The 19,858-nt window shown below is 45.4% G+C and overlaps 1 protein-coding gene across 1 annotated transcript in view; it reads left to right on the top strand.

Moving 5' to 3' along the window:
• Positions 1–2,088: 2,088 nt before the first annotated feature.
• Positions 2,089–19,858, top strand: part of LOC118395557 (teneurin-3-like) — a 797,463-nt gene continuing 779,693 nt past the window's right edge. The window contains 1 exon segment of the mRNA XM_052464676.1: positions 2,089–2,721. The gene's annotated coding sequence lies outside the window, so the exon portion shown is untranslated.

Genomic DNA, 19,858 nt, shown 5'->3' with positions numbered 1-19,858 from the left:
TCTTTCTTTCTTTACAGTGGGGATGCCGTGGTAATTATCCCTTGTCCTTCAATAGTTGAGAGCAGAAAAACATCTGTGCCGATTCCCCTTTGTCATAAGCGATGCTCATTTGGGAGCAGACAAATCAGGGAACAATTTAAATAAACATAAAGCACACTTAATTTTCTCTGTTTGAGTCGGCGACAGGCCCCCTATTGGGCGGTTTAGCGACCCAGGCTTATAAAGGCAATCTCCCAAGTTATTATTCTCACCAATGTTTTTCCTCGTTACTCCAGAGTTTACGAGGAGGGTGCCGGTGTATTCCCAAAATGCCTTGCTAAAGAATGCAGGAAAAGCATCTCTCTGGCGTAATAAACATGTCGATTTTTAATAACCACAGCAGGGACTGGCGTCTCTGTGTTTTCAGACTCAAACACTGAAGATGATGAGAATCTTCCACTACGGGACAGTTAAGAGGATATTGTAGACGGAGACAGGGTCGTGTGTTTGTTTGTTTGTGTGTGTTAGGTTCTTTCCTTAGCCTGTGTGAGTGTGTGCGAGAGTGTGTGTGGTGTGTGTGTGTGTGATGGGACTACTCTCGCTCCCTACTCATTAGCTTCAGTCTGAGCCCTGTCCCATCTCTGCCAGCATTCAGAGAAAGAGCCCCCATACACACATCAGGTTCCTCAAAACCTGGGGTGGGACTGAAATCAAATTAAAACCTACCAAAGCCATACATATTATAATTAGCCATGGACTCTCTTGGGTTTCATGTCCTGGCATGACATGGAGTACAATTGAACCTCTCAACTCAACCTTAACCTTTCTCACATCAAGGACGTTGCAAAAAGTGAATGCCCCACTAAACCACCCAAACGTCAATGTGTGACCACAAAAACATGAGACCATGTTGCATTAGCTCTGCCAGTAACTGTGACTACTAAGCTATAGTTCTTGATAATAATCATAAAAAAATGACAAGCTATGCATCATAGGGGCCCCTAACTGAGATGACATCCCTTATTAGCCTACAGTCACTGATAATCAGATGTGGCCCTACTGGTGTGTGAAAGCAGAAGCTTCATGCCCATAGGGGGCATGTGCCTTGTCAGATTAGTCTTGTTTTTTGTTATTCTCTGATGTAAAATGAATTACTCAATTACATTTTAAACCCACATTTTATCAAAACTATTGACAAAAGATATGTCAGGCAAGAAGTACCCCCCCACACACACACACACACACACTATTCTACCTAGTAAGTGGTTCCTTCCAACGTGCACCACAGAGGAGTGTTGAGTGACACACACAGCGTTTAATTCGATTTTACCTGCAGTGGTGGGCAGGACTTGCAGGAGGTATGTTTTTAAATGAATTTGATCAAGCTATGTAGCCTATTGGTTCCTTCTTGATGAATAAATAAAGCCACCATGTTTTATTGTTTATCTGTAATTACTAGCCACCTAGCAATGTTATGTATTTTATAATAATATATTTTGTTTTTGTTTTTGCTCAATCTGATTGGGTGGGCCAGGCAGCCCCTCAATCCTCATGTAGGCGTACTTAATGCCTCTAAAATAATGGGTTCATGACGCCCCTGTGTGAAAGATCATGATAATCCACGTCTTGAACCACCTGCCGTGTTTGCTAACACAGCACACAGGTGACTCAGCAGTGCCTGGACAAGGTCAGGGGAAAAGGGTTTTGTTGCACATTAGTAGATAACCTCCTTCTCTCTCCCGGGATATAAAAAAAGAGTAGTAACAGTACACTATAATTACAGATATGTTTGTGGTAGACACAAATTTAACATGAATTATTAACCGTCTGCGGGTTGTGTATTTTGTGGCAATTAAATCAGATTATTTTGTAGCCTATGTTAAATTAAATACATTGAGTTACACAACTCCTTCATTCAAAATACTATATTTTGCACATTGTTTGATCAATATGACCTAATTTACAAACTCCATATTTTTCAATCCCAACGCATTTTTGCACATTATTAGAGTACATCTCATTATGAACTTTAAATACATTTTTTTACACACCCCTTTTTTCGGACTGTAATGCTGGACAATTTAGATATGTGACAAACGTTAGACGTCATGCCCTGGTTAACAACACCTGAGCTCAGGTAATTACTAATCAATAACTCGGGTGCATACAGAGTTAACCTGTCACGAAAGCGCCACGCGCTTCAGATCACTGGTGAAAAACTAAAGACGTGCGCTGAGGAGAGTCTCTGTTTCTCCACAGAACAATCCGTACGTTTCCACGTCGCGCACCACAACCAGCGGGAGAGTTAAGCTCTTTCCCGTCGTCGAACTTCTCATACACGGACACAAACGGGAAGAAACTCTTGTCTAAAATCTAGGCTGACAGTGACACATTCTCTCTCACGCTGTCTTGTTCCACACGGAGGAGGAGGAGGAGGAGGAGGAGAGGGGGGGTGTCAGCATAGCGACAGAGAGATTCCCCACAAGACTACTGCTCGTTGGACTGACTGAGTCTGAGTCGTTGGGTGGCCAAGGTGGAGAGGGAGAAGCGACTGAGACCCTTTGAGAATTCCCAACAGCTCCTCATATTTACGTTGTCTTCTGCTCCGAACCGACCAGCGGTCTTCAGCTTCGCTCTCCCTGCGACTACAGTTCACTTTATCCCGCACGACTCCTGTCCTTGCGCGAAGAAAGCAGAAGCTCCCCAACCGACTGCCGAGGTGGAGACCCGGTCCTCGGAAAGGTAAGACAGTCTGAGTCTATTAATTAATGGCACAATTATACTCGAGTAACAGGCTTTCCAGGTGATCAAGGACAGATGTGGGAAGTTTCGTTTAGTTTCTTTTTCTCACCAAACATTTTACGCACATTGGAACGTGAGTGCGTCATTGAAATAATTAGCAAAGCTAATAGTTTTTGCCAAAGACATGCACTAACATACACATTGAGTTTTACGCAGATGTGGTAGTAGCTTATGAAGACTTGCTACTTGGAGAGTAGTGAATGTGTGGGCATTGGAATGATCGGGAAAATTGTGCCTTGTCTTTAATTTCCTATGTGGTTACATAATAATAATAATAATATATGCCATTTAGCAGACGCTTTTATCCAAAGCGACTTACAGTCATGTGTGCATACATTCTACGTATGGGTGGTCCCGGGGATCGAACCCACTACCCTGGCGTTACAAGCGCCATGCTCTACCAACTGAGCTACAGAAGGACCTTCTGACAGCAAATCCATTGAATACCCATAATAGGAATTTCGACTTGGATAGGCTTTTTCCCCTTCCATCATAATATGTCAACTGTAGTAAAACGGTGGTCTATTGACTGCAGCATTTGTTTGGCGAGATCACCAATTCAAGCCTATTTATACTCTGATAACTTTTCTCTATTACACGTTTCACCATAGGCCTATGTGTCCTATAGCCTAGTATAAATGACACCTTAAATAAATCAAACATAGCACTGTGATTTATGAATACTGATTAGATATGAATATAAATTCACACAGCGCTATCTTATCGTCAGCATTCCTGCTCGAATGGATATATATGTCTATGATCCCTGGTGTCATATGCGTTTTGACACAACTTTAGCATCTCTCTATTTCTTATACATCGTGGGTCCTGCATATTGGTCCCTGAGCACTAATTTACTAAATAATCTGTAATAATAACGGCAACCGGTGTTGAGCACAGCCTTGCTCGTCCACACGTGAAGTGACTTCAGAATGGATGTGCCATTCATACCATAGCACATGGGATGCAATTTTAGGCCTGCCAGTTTCTCCTGACATGGAGTCACGGTGCCCACATTTGGATGGGTCTTTTGTCATTTTAGGATGCTATATATATATATATATATATGAGAGAGAGCCATCTATCTTCCTGGAGGTAATTTTTTTTTTATTGAATATATTTATCAACATTAAATTACTTTTTTTTTATTTGGGGAGAATTTAAGTTACTTCAACCCGAGCTGGTGTTAGTGTGCGCATGAATCCGCTGATTGGACATAGCAGCTGTGGCGCCGGAGAGGCTGTTTCCACAACCACAGTCCCCTGATAGATTAAGTCTGGGTTTCCTCCACTGTCTAATGGATTATCAATGTGCAGGATTTGTTTAGTTTATTACACCTCTGCTCATTAAGGGAAAGGAGAGAATGAATGAGAAGATCGCTGATCCCTTGTTTTTTCTGTTTTCTCAACTTGACACGTATACGCAAACATTGCAATTTGGATCGATTTGAATCCCTGGTTGCATCCCAAATTACATCCTAGGCCCTGTATGGTGCACTACTTTTGAACAGAGGTCTCCTGGGCATCTGTGATTCAAATGGATCCCTATTACAATGGTACTGTGAACCAACCATCACGTACTGCCACAGAAATCATTCATTTTTCTTGGCCATTTCTGTGTTTGTATTCTGAACACATGACGACCGAGGCAGCTTTTGGTCCGACCGTCTGCCTTGTGTCTGCCCTATATTGCAGGTCCTGCAGTAATATAAAAGGAGAAGAAATGAGGTTGTGGGGAAGCTTGAATCCGTCCTCTGAAGTCACCGTCACACTGCCCTCACCAGTGATGTGAGGGATTAAAGATTTATTGAGCGTTCAGGTGCCTCCAACCTTTAGGAAAGGCTTCTGAAGTTGGTTTAATTGCAGCGTGTGTGTGTGTGTGTGTGTGTGTGTGTGTGTGTGTGTGTGTGTGTGCGCCTGCCTGCCTGCCTGCCAACGATATCGGTGTGTGGGAGCATGCATGTGAGCTAGCTGTGTGTTTGTGTGGTGAGTGCCGCTGACAGTCACAGTCAGTCACCTTTGAGCAGGGCACTGATTGAAGGATTACACCTGTACAATTAAAGTTTGTCTAATTAATACAGAGACAGAAAAGCAAACATTTAGCTATAGAGCTGATCAGCATTCTCTGCAAGTCTCTGTCCCACAGGGTTCTCAGCCAATACATTCATATAGGTAGTTTAAATACTACACAGTACTTCAGTCCATGATATACAGTAACTGTGAGCTTTACATTGATGAGCAGAACATCACAGTGGTATATCGTGAGAGCATATCCTAAATTATCTTATGTAACGGGGGGGGTTGGCAACTCTCCAAACGAATGCCTAGGCTTTAGCTCTGCGGGCTAACAGTCTTGTGGTATCCGGGGACCTAAGTTCGAACGGACTTACCCGTCGAGTTAGAGAAGCTTGGCCCCATTTCACATTGAATTCTCTCCAATGGCCTGGTGTGTGATTTGACATACAGCGATTGCGGCAGGTAAACCTCACCTGTGTGACCCCATTGTTCCTTAGCCTGTTCTGCTCTGTTCTGTCTGTGATCGCTGTCCTGTCCCTGTCTGACAGTGTTTCTGGGTACTCTGTCTATCTCCATTGTGAGAAGGCTAGCAGTTCTTGGAGCTTGACAAGCCGACTGAATTCTGGCTGTTATTCAGAGGTTCACTGAGTCAGTGGCTTACCACATCAATGGGAATGGGAAGTATACCACTGTACAGACCTGCATGGGAGTAATGTTTTGTTTTCTTTCTGGTGTCCTACCACTGTCATTGCTAAAGAGTTGTTTATCTTTTATTTATTTAGCAATTACCAATATGAAATCCTCTTTGCCTTACGGATCAAGATGAGGTCTAGTAGGATAACCAATCCACATACTTGTGTGGACCAATAGTAGTAACATGTTTTGTGTACATTAGTACCATTAGTAGTATCATGTACACTTCACAGGACCATTAGTATCAACATGTACACTCCACAGGACCATTAGTAGTATAATGTACACTCCACAGGACCATTAGTAGTATAATGTACACTCCACAGGACCATTAGTAGTAACATGTACACTCCACAGGACCATTAGTAGTAACATGTACACTCCACAGGACCATTAGTAGTAACATGTACACTCCACAGGACCATTAGTAGTAACATGTACACTCCACAGGACCATTAGTAGAAACATGTACACTCCACAGGACCATTAGTAGTAACATGTACACTCCACAGGACCATTAGTAGCAACATGTACACTCCACAGGACCATTAGTAGTAACATGTACACTCCACAGGACCATTAGTAGTAACATGTACACTCCACAGGACCATTAGTATCAACATGTACACTCCACAGGACCATTAGTATCAACATGTACACTCCACAGGACCATTAGTAGTAACATGTACACTCCACAGGACCATTAGTAGTATAATGTACACTCCACAGGACCATTAGTAGTATAATGTACACTCCACAGAACCATTAGTAGTAACATGTACACTCCACAGGACCATTAGTAGTAACATGTACACTCCACAGGACCATTAGTAGTAACATGTACACTCCACAGGACCATTAGTAGTAACATGTACACTCCACAGGACCATTAGTAGTAACATGTACACTCCACAGGACCATTAGTAGTAACATGTACACTCCACAGGACCATTAGTAGTAACATGTACACTCCACAGGACCATTAGTAGCAACATGTACACTCCACAGGACCATTAGTAGCAACATGTACACTCCACAGGACCATTAGTAGCAACATGTACACTCCACAGGACCATTAGTAGCAACATGTACACTCCACAGGACCATTAGTAGCAACATGTACACTCCACAGGACCATTAGTAGCAACATGTACACTCCACAGGACCATTAGTAGCAACATGTACACTCCACAGGACCATTAGTAGCAACATGTACACTCCACAGGACCATTAGTAGCAACATGTACACTCCACAGGACCATTAGTAGCAACATGTACACTCCACAGGACCATTAGTAGCAACATGTACACTCCACAGGACCATTAGTAGCAACATGTACACTCCACAGGACCATTAGTAGCAACATGTACACTCCACAGGACCATTAGTAGCAACATGTACACTCCACAGGACCATTAGTAGTAACATGTACATTTCATAGGACCAATAGTACTAACATGTACACTCCACAGGACCATTACATTTACATTTTACATTTAAGTCATTTAGCAGACGCTCTTATCCAGAGCGACTTACAAATTGGTGCATACACCTTATGACATCCAGTGGAACAGCCACTTGGATCTAAATCTTTTTGGGGGAGGAGAAGGGGGAGGTGAGAAGGATTACTTACCCTTACTTACCCTATCCTATCATTAGGATATCATTAGTAGTAACATGTACACTCCACAGGACCACAGGACCATTAGTAGTAACATGTACACTTCACAGGACCATTAGAAGTATCATGCACACCGTATCATGCTCACCAGGCCAGTCCCGGCAATACGACGCAGAAACCTACCCACATCCTGGTTTACTCTTTCCACCTGCCCATTACTCTCGGGGTGGAAACCCAAGGTCAGGCTGCCCGAGACCCCCAGCCGTTCCATGAATGCCCTCAACTCTGGACGTGAACTGGGTACCCCGAACAGAAACGATGTCCTCAGGCACCCAGTAGTGCCCGAAAAACATGAGTAAACAGAGCCTCTGCAGTCTGCAGGGCAGTAGGGAGACCGGGCAACGGGATGAGACGGCAGGACTTAGAAAACCGATCCACAACGACCAGGATAGTAGTACTTCCCTTAGACTGGGGAAGGTCGGTGAGAAAGTCCACCGACAAGTGCAACCACGGCCGTTGTGGAACTGGGAAGTGCTGTAACTTCCCTCTAGGTAGGTGTCGAGGAGCCTTGCTCTGAGCGCACACCGAGCAGGAGGAGACATAAAACCTCACGTCCTTAGCCAACGTGGGCCACCAGTACCTCCCCCTAAGACTCCACACTGTCCTCTCGATGCCAGCATGACCCGAGGAGGGTAGTGTATGGGCCCATCGAATCAACTTATCACGGACACTACGCGGCACGTACTGAACCCCTGCTGGACACTGAGGGGTTGCAGGTTCCAGCGGTGACGCCCGCTCGATCTCCGCGTCCACCTCCCAGACCACTGGTGCCATCAGACATGAAGCTGGGAGGATGGGAGACGGCTCAATGGACGCTCCTCGGTATCATAGAGGCTGGACAGCGAGTCGGCCTTCGTATTTTGGGAGCCTGGCCGATATGAAATCGTGAAACGAAAACGGGTAAAGAACATGGCCCACCTAGCCTGACGCGGATTCAATCTCCTCACTGCCCGGATATACTCGAGATTACAATGGTCAGTCCAGATAAGGAAAGGGTGCTTAGCCCCCTCAAGCTAATGTCTCCACACCTTCAGAGCCTTGACTACAGCTAACAACTCCCGGTCCCCCACGTCATAGTTCCGCTCCACCGGACCGAGCTTCTTCGAAGAAAAAGCGCAAGGGCGGAGCTTTGGTGGCATGCCCGAGTGCTGTGATAGCACGGCTCCCACCTCGGACGTGTCCACCTCCACTATGAACGCCAAAGAGGGGTCCGGATGCTCCAGCACGGGTGCGTCGGTGAACAGCTCCTTCAGACGACTGAAAGCTCTGTCCGCCTCTGCTGACCAGCGCAAATGTGCCGGCCCCCCCTTCGGCAGTGAGGTAATGGGAGCAGCCACCTGACCAAAACTCTGGATAAAACTGGTAATTGGCAAACTCTAAAAACCGCTGCACCTCTTTTACCGTGGTCGGAGTCGGCCAATTACGCACGGCTGTAATGCGGTCACACTCCATCACCACCCCAGAGGTGGAAATGCGATAACCCAGGAAGGAAACGGCTTGTTTGGAGAACACACATTTCTCAGCCTTGATGTACAGGTCATGCTCCAGCAGTCGCCCAAGTACCTTATGCACCAGAGACACGTGCGCGGCTCGTGTGGCAGAATAGATCAGTATGTCATCGATATACACTACCACCCCCTGCCCATGAAGATCTCTGAGAATCTCGTCTACGAAAGATTGGAAAACGGCTGGAGCATTCTTCAACCCATATGGCATGACGAGGTAATCATAATGGCCCGATGTGGTACTAAATGCGATCTTCCACTCATCTCCCCCCCGGATACGCACCAGGTTATACGCACTCCTAAGGTCCAGTTTTGTGAAGAAATGCGCCCCGTGAAATGATTCCACCGCCGTGCCGATGAGAGGTAGCGTGTAACTAAACCCCACTGTGATTGAATTTAGACCTCTATAATCAATGCACGGTCGCAGACCTCCCTCCTTCTTCATAAAAAAATAAGCTTGAGGAGACAGGTGACGTGGAGGGCCGAATGTACCCCTGTCCCAGAGATTCAGTGACGTATGTCTCCATAGCCAGTCTCCTCCTGGGACAACGGGTACACATGACGCCTTGGAAGTGCAGCGTTCTCCAGGACGTTTATTGCGCAGTCCCCACAATTGTAGTAACATGTGCAGTTCACAGGACCATTAGTATCAACATTTACATTCCACAGGACCATTAGTTGCAATATGTACAGTTCACAGAACCATTAGTATCAACATGTTCAGTTCACAGGACCATTAGTAGCAACAGGTACACTTCACAGGACCATTGGTATCAACATGTATAGTCCACAGGACCATTAGTAGGAACATGTAAACCCTACAGTCTCCAGGACCATTAGCAGTAACATGTACACTCTACAGTTCACAGGACCATTCGTAGTAACATGTACAATTTACAGTTCACAGGACCATTAGTAGTAACATGTACAATTTACAGTTCACAGGACCATTAGTAGTAACATGTACAATTTACAGTCCCCATGACCATTACTAGCAACATGTACACTCTGCAGTCCACAGAATCATTAGTTGCAACATTTACAGTTCACAGGACCATTTGCAGCAACATTTACAGTCCACAGGACCATTTGCAGCAACATTTACAGTCCACAGGACCATTTGTAGCAACATTTACAGTCCACAGGACCATTTGTAGCAACATTTACAGTCCACAGGACCATTTGTAGCAACATGTACACTCTACAGTTCACAGGATCATTAGTAGCAACATGTACACTGTACAGTTCACAGGATCATTAGTAGCAACATGTACACTGTACAGTTCACAGGATCATTAGTAGCAACATGTACACTGTACAGTTCACAGGATCATTAGTAGCAACATGTACACTGTACAGTTCACAGGATCATTAGTAGCAACATGTACACTGTACAGTTCACAGGATCATTAGTAGCAACATGTACACTGTACAGTTCACAGGATCATTAGTAGCAACATGTACATTTCACAGGACCATTTGAAACCACATTTACACTCTGCAGTCCACAGGATCATTAGTAGCAACATGTACACTGTACAGTCCATAGGATCATTAGTAGCAACATGTACACTGTACAGTCCATAGGATCATTAGTAGCAACATGTACACTGTACAGTTCACAGGACCATTAGTAGTAACATGTACAGTCCACAGGACCATCAGTAGTATCATGTACACTCCACAGGACCATTAGTAGTAGCATGTACACTCTGCAATCCACAGGATCATTAGTAGTAACATGTACACTCTGCAGTCCACATGACCATTAGTAGTAACATGTACACTCTGCAGTCCACATGACCATTAGTAGTAACATGTACACTCTGCAGTCCACATGACCATTAGTAGTAACATGTACACTCTGCAGTCCACATGACCATTAGTAGTAACATGTACACTCTGCAGTCCACATGACCATTAGTAGCAACATGTACACTCTGCAGTCCACATGACCATTAGTAGTAACATGTACACTCTGCAGTCCACATGACCATTAGTAGTAACATGTACACTCTGCAGTCCACATGACCATTAGTAGTAACATGTACACTCTGCAGTCCACATGACCATTAGTAGTAACATGTACACTCTACATTCCACATGACCATTTGTAGCAACATGTACACTCTACAGTCCATAGGACCATTTGTAGCAACATGTACAGTCCACATTTTACAGGACCATAAATTAGCAACATGTACACTTCACACGTCACAGTTCACACCTCTCTAGTATTCATACGCATTAAGTGGGTGTTGTCCAGGGTCAATACCCTGAGTGTGTGATTTTGAGCTTTCCTTAGCCTTCAATCTAGAACACTGCAAGCCATGTCCATTACAGCCCAGTCAACAGTGACTGCCTTCCAAATGGCCCCCTATTCCCTTCATAGTGCAGCACTTTTGACCAGAGCCTCTTGCCATTTGGGGCGTAGCCTGTCATTCCACAGGGGGCTAGACAATTGCAGTTTGACATTTATCTGCCAGGTCAAAAGTAATGCCATCACACGGTGACGTCATTTTGAATATTGAATAGCTTCTGTGTGTTAATGCTAGAGACGTACAGTTTCTTGTAGTGGCTGCAGCTCAATCCCCTCTTTCTGCCGATGTAAAGTTTGCGCCTATTCAATAACATGGGGCTTGTGAAAGTGGCCTTTTTCTGCACATGCAAGGATCCGGGCAAGAAAATCATTACGGACTCGTCTGTGAAACCTGAACCATGTGAGCTACAAACGAATGTCAGCACAAACACGACAGTGTCGTTTGCTTGGCTCTATGACATCCAGAAGCTTTACGACAGTCATCTGAAGGTAACCAAGTACCAGGCTGTAAAAATAGTAAAAAGTGCAGAGGGGGTCAAATGTGCCAGAAATAATGTTACCAAACATTGGTCTAAAACATGAATATAATAAAAATTCCTACGCTTTCTTATATCTCTCAGATATAGTACAGACACTTTAAAACTTTGTTCCTTATGATACATTTTTTGACTTTCTGTTTTGCCGTTTATGAATGTGTTAATCAATGCGTTTCTATGGGCTATAGCAGTAAAGGCCAAATTCAATGTTTCATCATTTTTTTCTATATATTTTTTTATACCTACGGTGGTCCTAAAACTCCAAATCAAATGGCTAAATGATACATTTTATGACCATCTTAAAACAATTATGTATGTTAGCTTAGTAGAGAGTATGATCTAAGGGCTTAGACCTACAGAGGTTTTAATATCTGTACAATGGACTGACCAGTGTCTGGGGTGGCCATGTTGGATTTGAAAGAGCACTACCTATATGGAGGGGAGGCTTGGATGGCTCGCTGTAATAACAGGGGACTGGATGTTTCAGTCTGCTCATAACTTAAATGATTCAGTGCAGAGGTCTATCTGTTCATGTATATATTCCCTATATTTAACTAGTATGTGAAGTTAGTAAAACTATTGCTTCCCAGACAAATGACATGTAGCACATACTGTACATTTTAGTATGAAGAAGCGCCTCTATTTTCAATGTCTTGTTTGCTGTATTCACAATCAAAACATTTTCTCCCCTGTTGCTATGCATGTTGGAATGGCATCAGATGTTTGGATTTGCAAGGCAAAGTATTCATAAAACCATCATTAATTTTCCCTGAACAAGCAATGTACTCCCATACTAATCAGTGTGTGAGCGATTGCGTGCCTGTGTAGATATGTGTGTGTGTACATCTGTACATATCTGAAATAGCTTGAGACAACATGACAGGCAGGTCTGCCAACAAAAATCAATACTACGTTGCCCAGACTTATCCGAGACTCTTCCCTAGCATTTCTAATAGGAGATTCTGAGAGCCAACATGTTATTGTTTTTCCTCCCCCTCCTCCTCCTTGGCTGTGTCCTGAATGGCACCCTGTGCCTTATGTTGTGCGCTACTTTTGACAAGAGCCCTGAGGCCATGATCAAAAGTAGTGCACTATAATGGAATAGTCTACTATTTAGGACACAGACTTCTGCAGCTCTTCATACAGGACCTATTGCTTGTTATTTGCCCGTTTTCTGTCGCTGTGTGACCGAAAACTGATGACAAATTGATTGATGTCTGAACTGATTAGTTTCTCATTACGACCCAACACCAAAACGACTTATCTGAATTAACAACATGGAGCTAGCTAGAGACACTGAGACGCAGACTGAGAGAGACGTGTGGGGAATGAGAATGAAAGGCATCATTTAGCTTCTAGCATTTCCTTCAACTAATAAAAGGTAAACAAACTAACCTCATTTGTTGCTATTGGAGAGATTTACTTTTGTACAATTCTGTATAGTCACACGGAGCGAAACTAGTGAACTCAAGAGCAGACTCAGACGAGGAGACTGGGATGAGGTAACCAAGGTATTTATTGAAACATGGGGGGAAGATTGAGTGCAGGCCAGTGGAAGCTCAGGCAGGTTGCTAGAAACCAGGTGCTGAGGCTGGAGCGAGAGGCGTTGGGACAGGGTAAGCAAGTCCGGAGGGGAATCCAAGGGAGCGTAGAGTGGGGAATCCAAGATAGAGTAGCAGGACTGATGAGAAGATGGACTGGAGACAGGGACCAGAGTCAGAGCGGGCAGAATGAGCAGAGATCTTACAATCTGGCAGTGTGGCGGGACTGAGTATTTGTAGAGGTCTTGATTATGGAACAGGTTGCAGCTGCTCTGACTCAGCACACCTGTCTCACACACACACACACACACACACACACACACACACACACACACACACACACACACACACACACACACACGGAGAGGGAGAGAGCACTGGTGGAGTGGGGACAGGTCAAAGAATCACAGGATGAGCACTGTGATGAGAGGGCATGGCAGGAGCAGATGTGACGGTACCCCCCCATCTCTCTTCGGGCGCCACCTGGCGGGAGGTATAGAAATCCCGTAAGAGGGAGGGGTCCAGAATGTGACGGCGGGGCACCCAGCAGCACTCCTCAGGCCCGTATCCCTCCCAGTCCACCAGGTATTGCCAGCCGCGACCCCGATGGCGCACATCCAAAAGTCGCGGGACGGTATAGGCAGAATGGTCATCGATGAGCCGAGGGGGTGGAGGAGCTGCTGCAGGTGGAGACAGGGGACTGGAGCAGACAGGTTTAATCAGGGACACATGGAAGGTTGGGTGGATCTTAAGATAATTTGGGAGTTTCAGGTGCACAGCAGAGGGGTTAATGACACGATCAATCTCAAAGGGACCAATGAATCGGGGGGCAAGTTTCCTGGAAGCAACTTTCAAAGGCATGTCCTTTGATGAGAGCCACACCCTTTGGCCTGGAGTGTAGACGGGAGCTGAAGCACGGCGACGGATATCTTGGGATTGGGTCCTGGCGGAGGCACGGTGAACGGCAGCCCTGGCCCTCCTCCAGGTACGATGACAACGGAGCATGACTGAGGGCACCGCTACCTCAACCTCTTGGGCAGGGAACAAGGGGGGTTGATAGCCCAGAGCACACTCAAAGGGTAACATACCTGACGAGGCGTTGGTGAGGGTGTTGTGTGCATATTCCACCCAGGGTAGCTGAGCAGTCCAGGAGGAAGGGTTCGATGAAGTCACACAGCGTAAGGCAGTCTCCATCTCCTGGTTGGCCCGTTCGGTCTGGCCGTTGGTCTGGGGGTGATATCCAGATGAAAGACTAACGTTAATTCCAAGTGCTGAACAAAAGATCTCCATATCTAGGATGTAAACTGGGGTCCCCTGTTGGAAACGATGTCAGTAGGCATGCCATGCAGCCGAAAGACATGGGATACCAGCAGGTCCGCAGTCTCTCTGGAGGATGGAAGCTTGGAGAGGGGAATGAAGTGAGCCGCTTTGGAAAATATGTCGATGATGGTGAGGATGACTGAGTTACCATTACATGGGGGAAGGCTAGTGACGAAGTCCAGAGCTATGTGTGACCAGGGGCGACTGGGTATGGGAAGAAGCCGAAGCAGACCGGAAGTGGGTTTGGTGGAGGTTTTGTTCTGGGCACAGACCGAGCAGGCTGAGACAAACTCCCGGATGTCTCTCTCCATGGTGGTCCACCAAAAGCGCTGACGCAGGAAGTTGACAGTCCGGTTCATGCCAGGGTGACAGGTGAGGTGAGTAGAATGGGCCCAGTGAAGAACTTCAGAGCGAACGGAATCTGGAACAAACAGAGCCTTTCTAGAACCGTGACCTGGGTCAGGCTGGTTCTGCTGAGCCTGGCGAACACGGGACTCAATCTCCCAGGAGACAGCGACAACAATGCAGGTGGATGGCATAATAGTCTCTGGCTCGGAACCTGTGTTGTCGGTGGTGAACTGATGGGAGAGGGTGTCAGGCTTGGTATTCTTAGATCCGGGGCGATAAGTGAGTGAACAATACCCACCTGGCCTGCTGGGAGTTAAGATGTTTGGCGGTCTGGATGTAGGACAAGTTTTTGTGATCCGTCCACACAATGAAGAGTGAGAGTGGTGAGGGGCTGCCAAACGGCTGTAGAAACGTCTGTAAAAATTAGCAAACCCCAGGAAATGCTGTAACTGCTTCAGAATCGAGGGCACAGGCCACTCTGTGACTGCCCTGTCCTTGGCAGGGTCCATCCGTAATGGTCCTTGTGCAATTATGTAACCCAGGAAGGACACAGAGGAAGCATGAAACTCATTTCTCAACCTTACAAAAAGCTTATTCTCCAACATCCATTGGAGAGCTTGGCGAACATGTTGCTGGTGAGCCTCAGGGTTCTTAGAAAAAATATGAATGTCATCCACATAGACAAAAAAAACGAAGCGTCCAATCACATCCCTCCGAACGTCATTAACCAGGCTATGGAAAACAGCAGGGGCGTTAGTGAGACCAAATGGCATGACCAAATACTCAGTGTCTAAGTGGTGTTTTGAACACCGTTTTCCACTTGTCCCCCTCTCTGATGCGGACAAGGTGGTAGGCATTCCAGAGGCTGAGTTTAGTGAACACCGTGGCACCATGGAGAGGGGGGGGGGGCAGAACTGATGAGTGTCAAGGGATACTTGTTCCTAACAGTGATACTATTCAGCCCACGGAAGTCTATGTACTGCCTCAGTGACCCATCTATTTTCTTGACAAAGAAAAAACCAGCCAGAGAAAAAAAACCAGAGAGGAAGAAGGCCTGACATGCAGCCATGTAATCCTGGATGTACCCCTCCATAGCCTCTTTCTCGGGGCCATACAAGAGTGCCATCTAGCAAGGGTCTGGGGGAAGATGGACCGGCTCTTTGCTCAACAGTATATCCCTCACAAGTGTCGAGCCACCCCCTTTAGCTGGCCGCAGTGAACAGGTGGAGGTAAAGTGACCAACCTGGCCACAGTATAGGCAGCTCCTAGTGCTGACTCGCCGCTGCCTCTCCCCGGGAGAGAGACGGGCCTGGTCGAGCCGTGTGGGTTCGGGTTCTGCCCTCTCTCTCCGACGCTCACAGAGACAGTTGTCGATGTGGATGGCGAGAGAGATGAGCTCCTCGAGTCCATCAGGCTCATCCCTGGACACCAACTCATCCTTGATGGTCTCGGTGAGAGCGTTCTGGAATGCTCCCTGACGGGCCTCCTCATTCCAACCGCTCTCAGCGGCGAGGGTGTGAAACTGGTGGATTGATGAAATTATGGATTAGTGAAAATAGATAAATATGTTAGTAGAAAAAACTGAATGTGTGATATTACCTTAGATGGATAATGACATTTTGGATTGGAGAACTTACTATAGAGATGCTTTGTTATTCGAAATAAATTGTTATTGCCATTGATCAAGGATTTAAATGTTGTGGTCTAGTGAAGGACGTAGTGTCTTCCAGTCACACACTTATCCTACACACAAGCACAAACCACTTTTCTCATGAACAGTAAAGTTAGGAGAACGTTTCCCAGTGCACAAACTTCTCTGCCTCTGACTGCCTCCCATGGTCTTCAGGATGTTATGATATAAACTGAGGGACTGTACTTTTGTCTGTTTTAAAAAGCACAAGCCATGGTACTCTCCTAATGGCAGGTTTTATTTTCAGACTCGCTTTTATTTATGTGCAGCAAAGTTTGGAAAAAGTTTCTCTGTGCACTGACCTTTTTGTCACTTGTTGCCTCCCACGGCTATCGCCATGGTGATGCAGCAGAGGGTGAAAATTACCCAGATTCTTCAGCGATAATTGACTGTACAGTAAGTCTCAATGTATCATTTCCATCACATCTGACATTTACTGTAGACTGTGACACCAGCACCAGCTCTTTATATCAGTCCCTGTGTGGTTGTATGGTGATGGTTGACCCCAAGCCTGTTAGATAAGCACCATTTCCCTGTGACTCTGTTGTTTTTTAGATGGGTGAAAACGATCTGTCTCTCGCCTTTTAAAATCTATGTTAAAAAGCTCCAGAGGGTCAGCTGTTGTCGGGCAGATGACATGTTAGTTGTTTTGGCATCTTTCAATAGGGAGATGTGTAGAAGCTGTGAAATACAGCACCTTTTTTTTGTTCTGACTGTGTTGCGTTGTACTTGACCCTGTGGAAAGGAATACGTAGCCATATGTCGCTATCTGTTGATTGTCATTAGAATTTATTTATGGGAATGTCTATAAACGAGACATTATTTGATTGATATCCAAATGGCTTACAGTAAAGCTCTAGCTGTACGCCAAGTTTATTGGCAAAATGTCTAGTATTTTTCTGTCATGAATGAAATGAGTTGGAATGCGATCGAAGCTGGGAGCTTTAATTCTACATGGCAGGCAGGAAATTGTGGAGTCAAGCATAGTGTGCTAAAACAGCATTGAGGTCAACAGGGTTTTTCATACTTTGAAAACTAAAGATAGGCTGGGTGTACTGTGTAGACGAATGGGGAAGGTGAGGGTTATTAAAAAAAACTATGGAAGGTGCGATAGCATCAGGATATGTGATACGTCTGGTTTAAATGAAAAATGTGTATCAGGAGGTCGTGCTTGGCAGATTCACTTTATTGCCCCTTTTGAATGCTATGAGTTTGAGGTAAAAGAGCTTAGATTTTCCTTTAAGATTTGACCTTGATATATTAACAAATTAGTAGGGTCAGGTTGTTTTCTGCACTAGTCTTGTATTTTATTTGCTGAATAATTTTTACTTTGGAACATTCCTACTATACACAACCCCTTTTGGACTCCAATTCAAGTCAAGAGTCAAGAGTTGATGGTGGAAATTCCGACAGCCAAGGTTGAAGCGCTGCCCCGAGGTCGAAGGCAGGTTCCATATCGGACATTTGACTCCCCCACACCCCTTCCAAAAATCTTCCAATCTCTTTGTGAAGGAGTATCAAACATTTCCCTCTAACTAGGTATGTTGAAAAAGAGATTCCCTCGATGCCAAAATACCATCACCAAAACAAGAAATCCCCTCACGGCTCTAGCTACAGCCTCCCAAACTTCCAAGTCTCTGTTTTCAGAAGCTTCACCGACATCCGCTGACCTTCAGAAACACCAAACATGCATTAATATTTCAATACTTTTCCTCCTTAACCCCTCGATCCACAGAGGTTAAACCTGAATTAAGTTAGACTGATTAATAGGAGATGGCACATTCTATGTGGCATTAATAACTAATGTAGAGTGTTTCACCTTACCTTTGTTTCAGCATGTATCCAAGTTTTGCCCATTTTACTTTTTTAAAACATAAACAAACAAAAAAAGTTTCAATTTAATGTACCTCTTTTGGAACACAGTTCAGTTTTGAGTAGAACATCAGCAATTAATGACAACTGCATTACCTCACCTACTGTTATCATTAACATAAACTGTGGGAGTGAAGTCAGTATGGGGTTAGCGAGGCTGGATCGGGTGTTTGTATGTAAAACAGTCTTAATCATTATCATTTCAGGCTCAATGTGTTGGTGGTCATTGAAGTTATGGACTCAACTTGATGTCTTTTCCCCACTGTTTCTCCTTCTGCGCTCGGTATGTTCTTGATAGAATCTTACATTGTCATTAGTAGCCCTTGATTGCAACGAGGCAGACTATTTAAAAAAATGTTTTTATTGAAATTTCAAGGAAATGTTCAGATAATATTTCATATTTAGGGGCAAAGTGATAGGACAACCAACATATTGAATTGACTGAAGTAAAGGATTGGACAGCCAAGAAATAGAGGCTCCCACGCTGAGGTCTGTCCAACGCTGGTCCGACCAAGCTGACTCCACACTCCAAGACTGCTTCCATCACGTGGACTGGGACATGTTTCGTATTGCGTCAGATAACAATATTGACGAATACGCTGATTCGTTGTGCGAGTTCATTAGAACGTGCGTTGAAGATGTCGTTCCCATAGCAACGATAAAAACATTCCCTAACCAGAAACCGTGGATTGATGGCAGCATTCGAGTGAAACTGAAAGCGCGAACCACTGCTTTTAATCAGGGCAAGGTGTCTAGTAACATGACCGAATACAAACAGTGCAGCTATTCCCTCCGCAAGGCTATCAAACAAGCTAAGCGTCAGTACAGAGACAAAGTAGAATCTCAATTCAACGGCTCAGACACGAGGCATGTGGCAGGGTCTACAGTCAATCACGGACTACAAGAAGAAACCCAGCCCAGTCACGGACCAGGATGTCTTGCTCCCAGGCAGACTAAATAACTTTTTTGCCCGCTTTGAGGACAATACAGTGCCACTGACACGGCCTGCAACGAAAACATGCGGTCTCTCCTTCACTGCAGCCGAGGTGAGTAAGACATTTAAACGTGTTAACCCTCGCAAGGCTGCAGGCCCAGACTGTATCCCCAGCCGCGCCCTCAGAGCATGCGCAGACCAGCTGGCCGGTGTGTTTACGGACATATTCAATCAATCCCTATACCAGTCTGCTGTTCCCACATGCTTCAAGAGGGCCACCATTGTTCCTCTTCCCAAGAAAGCTAAGGTAACTGAGCTAAACGACTACCGCCCCGCAGCACTCACTTCCGTCATCATGAAGTGCTTTGAGAGACTAGTCAAGGACCATATCATCTCCACCCTACCTGACACCCAGACCCACTCCAATTTGCTTACCGCCCAAATAGGTCCACAGACGATGCAATCTCAACCACACTGCACACTGCCCTAACCCATCTGGACAAGAGGAATACCTATGTGAGAATGCTGTTCATCGACTACAGCTCGGCATTCAACACCATAGTACCCTCCAAGCTCGTCATCAAGCTCGAGACCCTGGGTCTTGACCCCGCCCTGTGCAAC

This window comes from Oncorhynchus keta, chromosome 16 (genome assembly GCF_023373465.1).
Source record: "Oncorhynchus keta strain PuntledgeMale-10-30-2019 chromosome 16, Oket_V2, whole genome shotgun sequence".
Classification (NCBI taxonomy): domain Eukaryota; kingdom Metazoa; phylum Chordata; class Actinopteri; order Salmoniformes; family Salmonidae; genus Oncorhynchus; species Oncorhynchus keta.
This window is presented reverse-complemented; position numbering and strand designations above follow the sequence as displayed.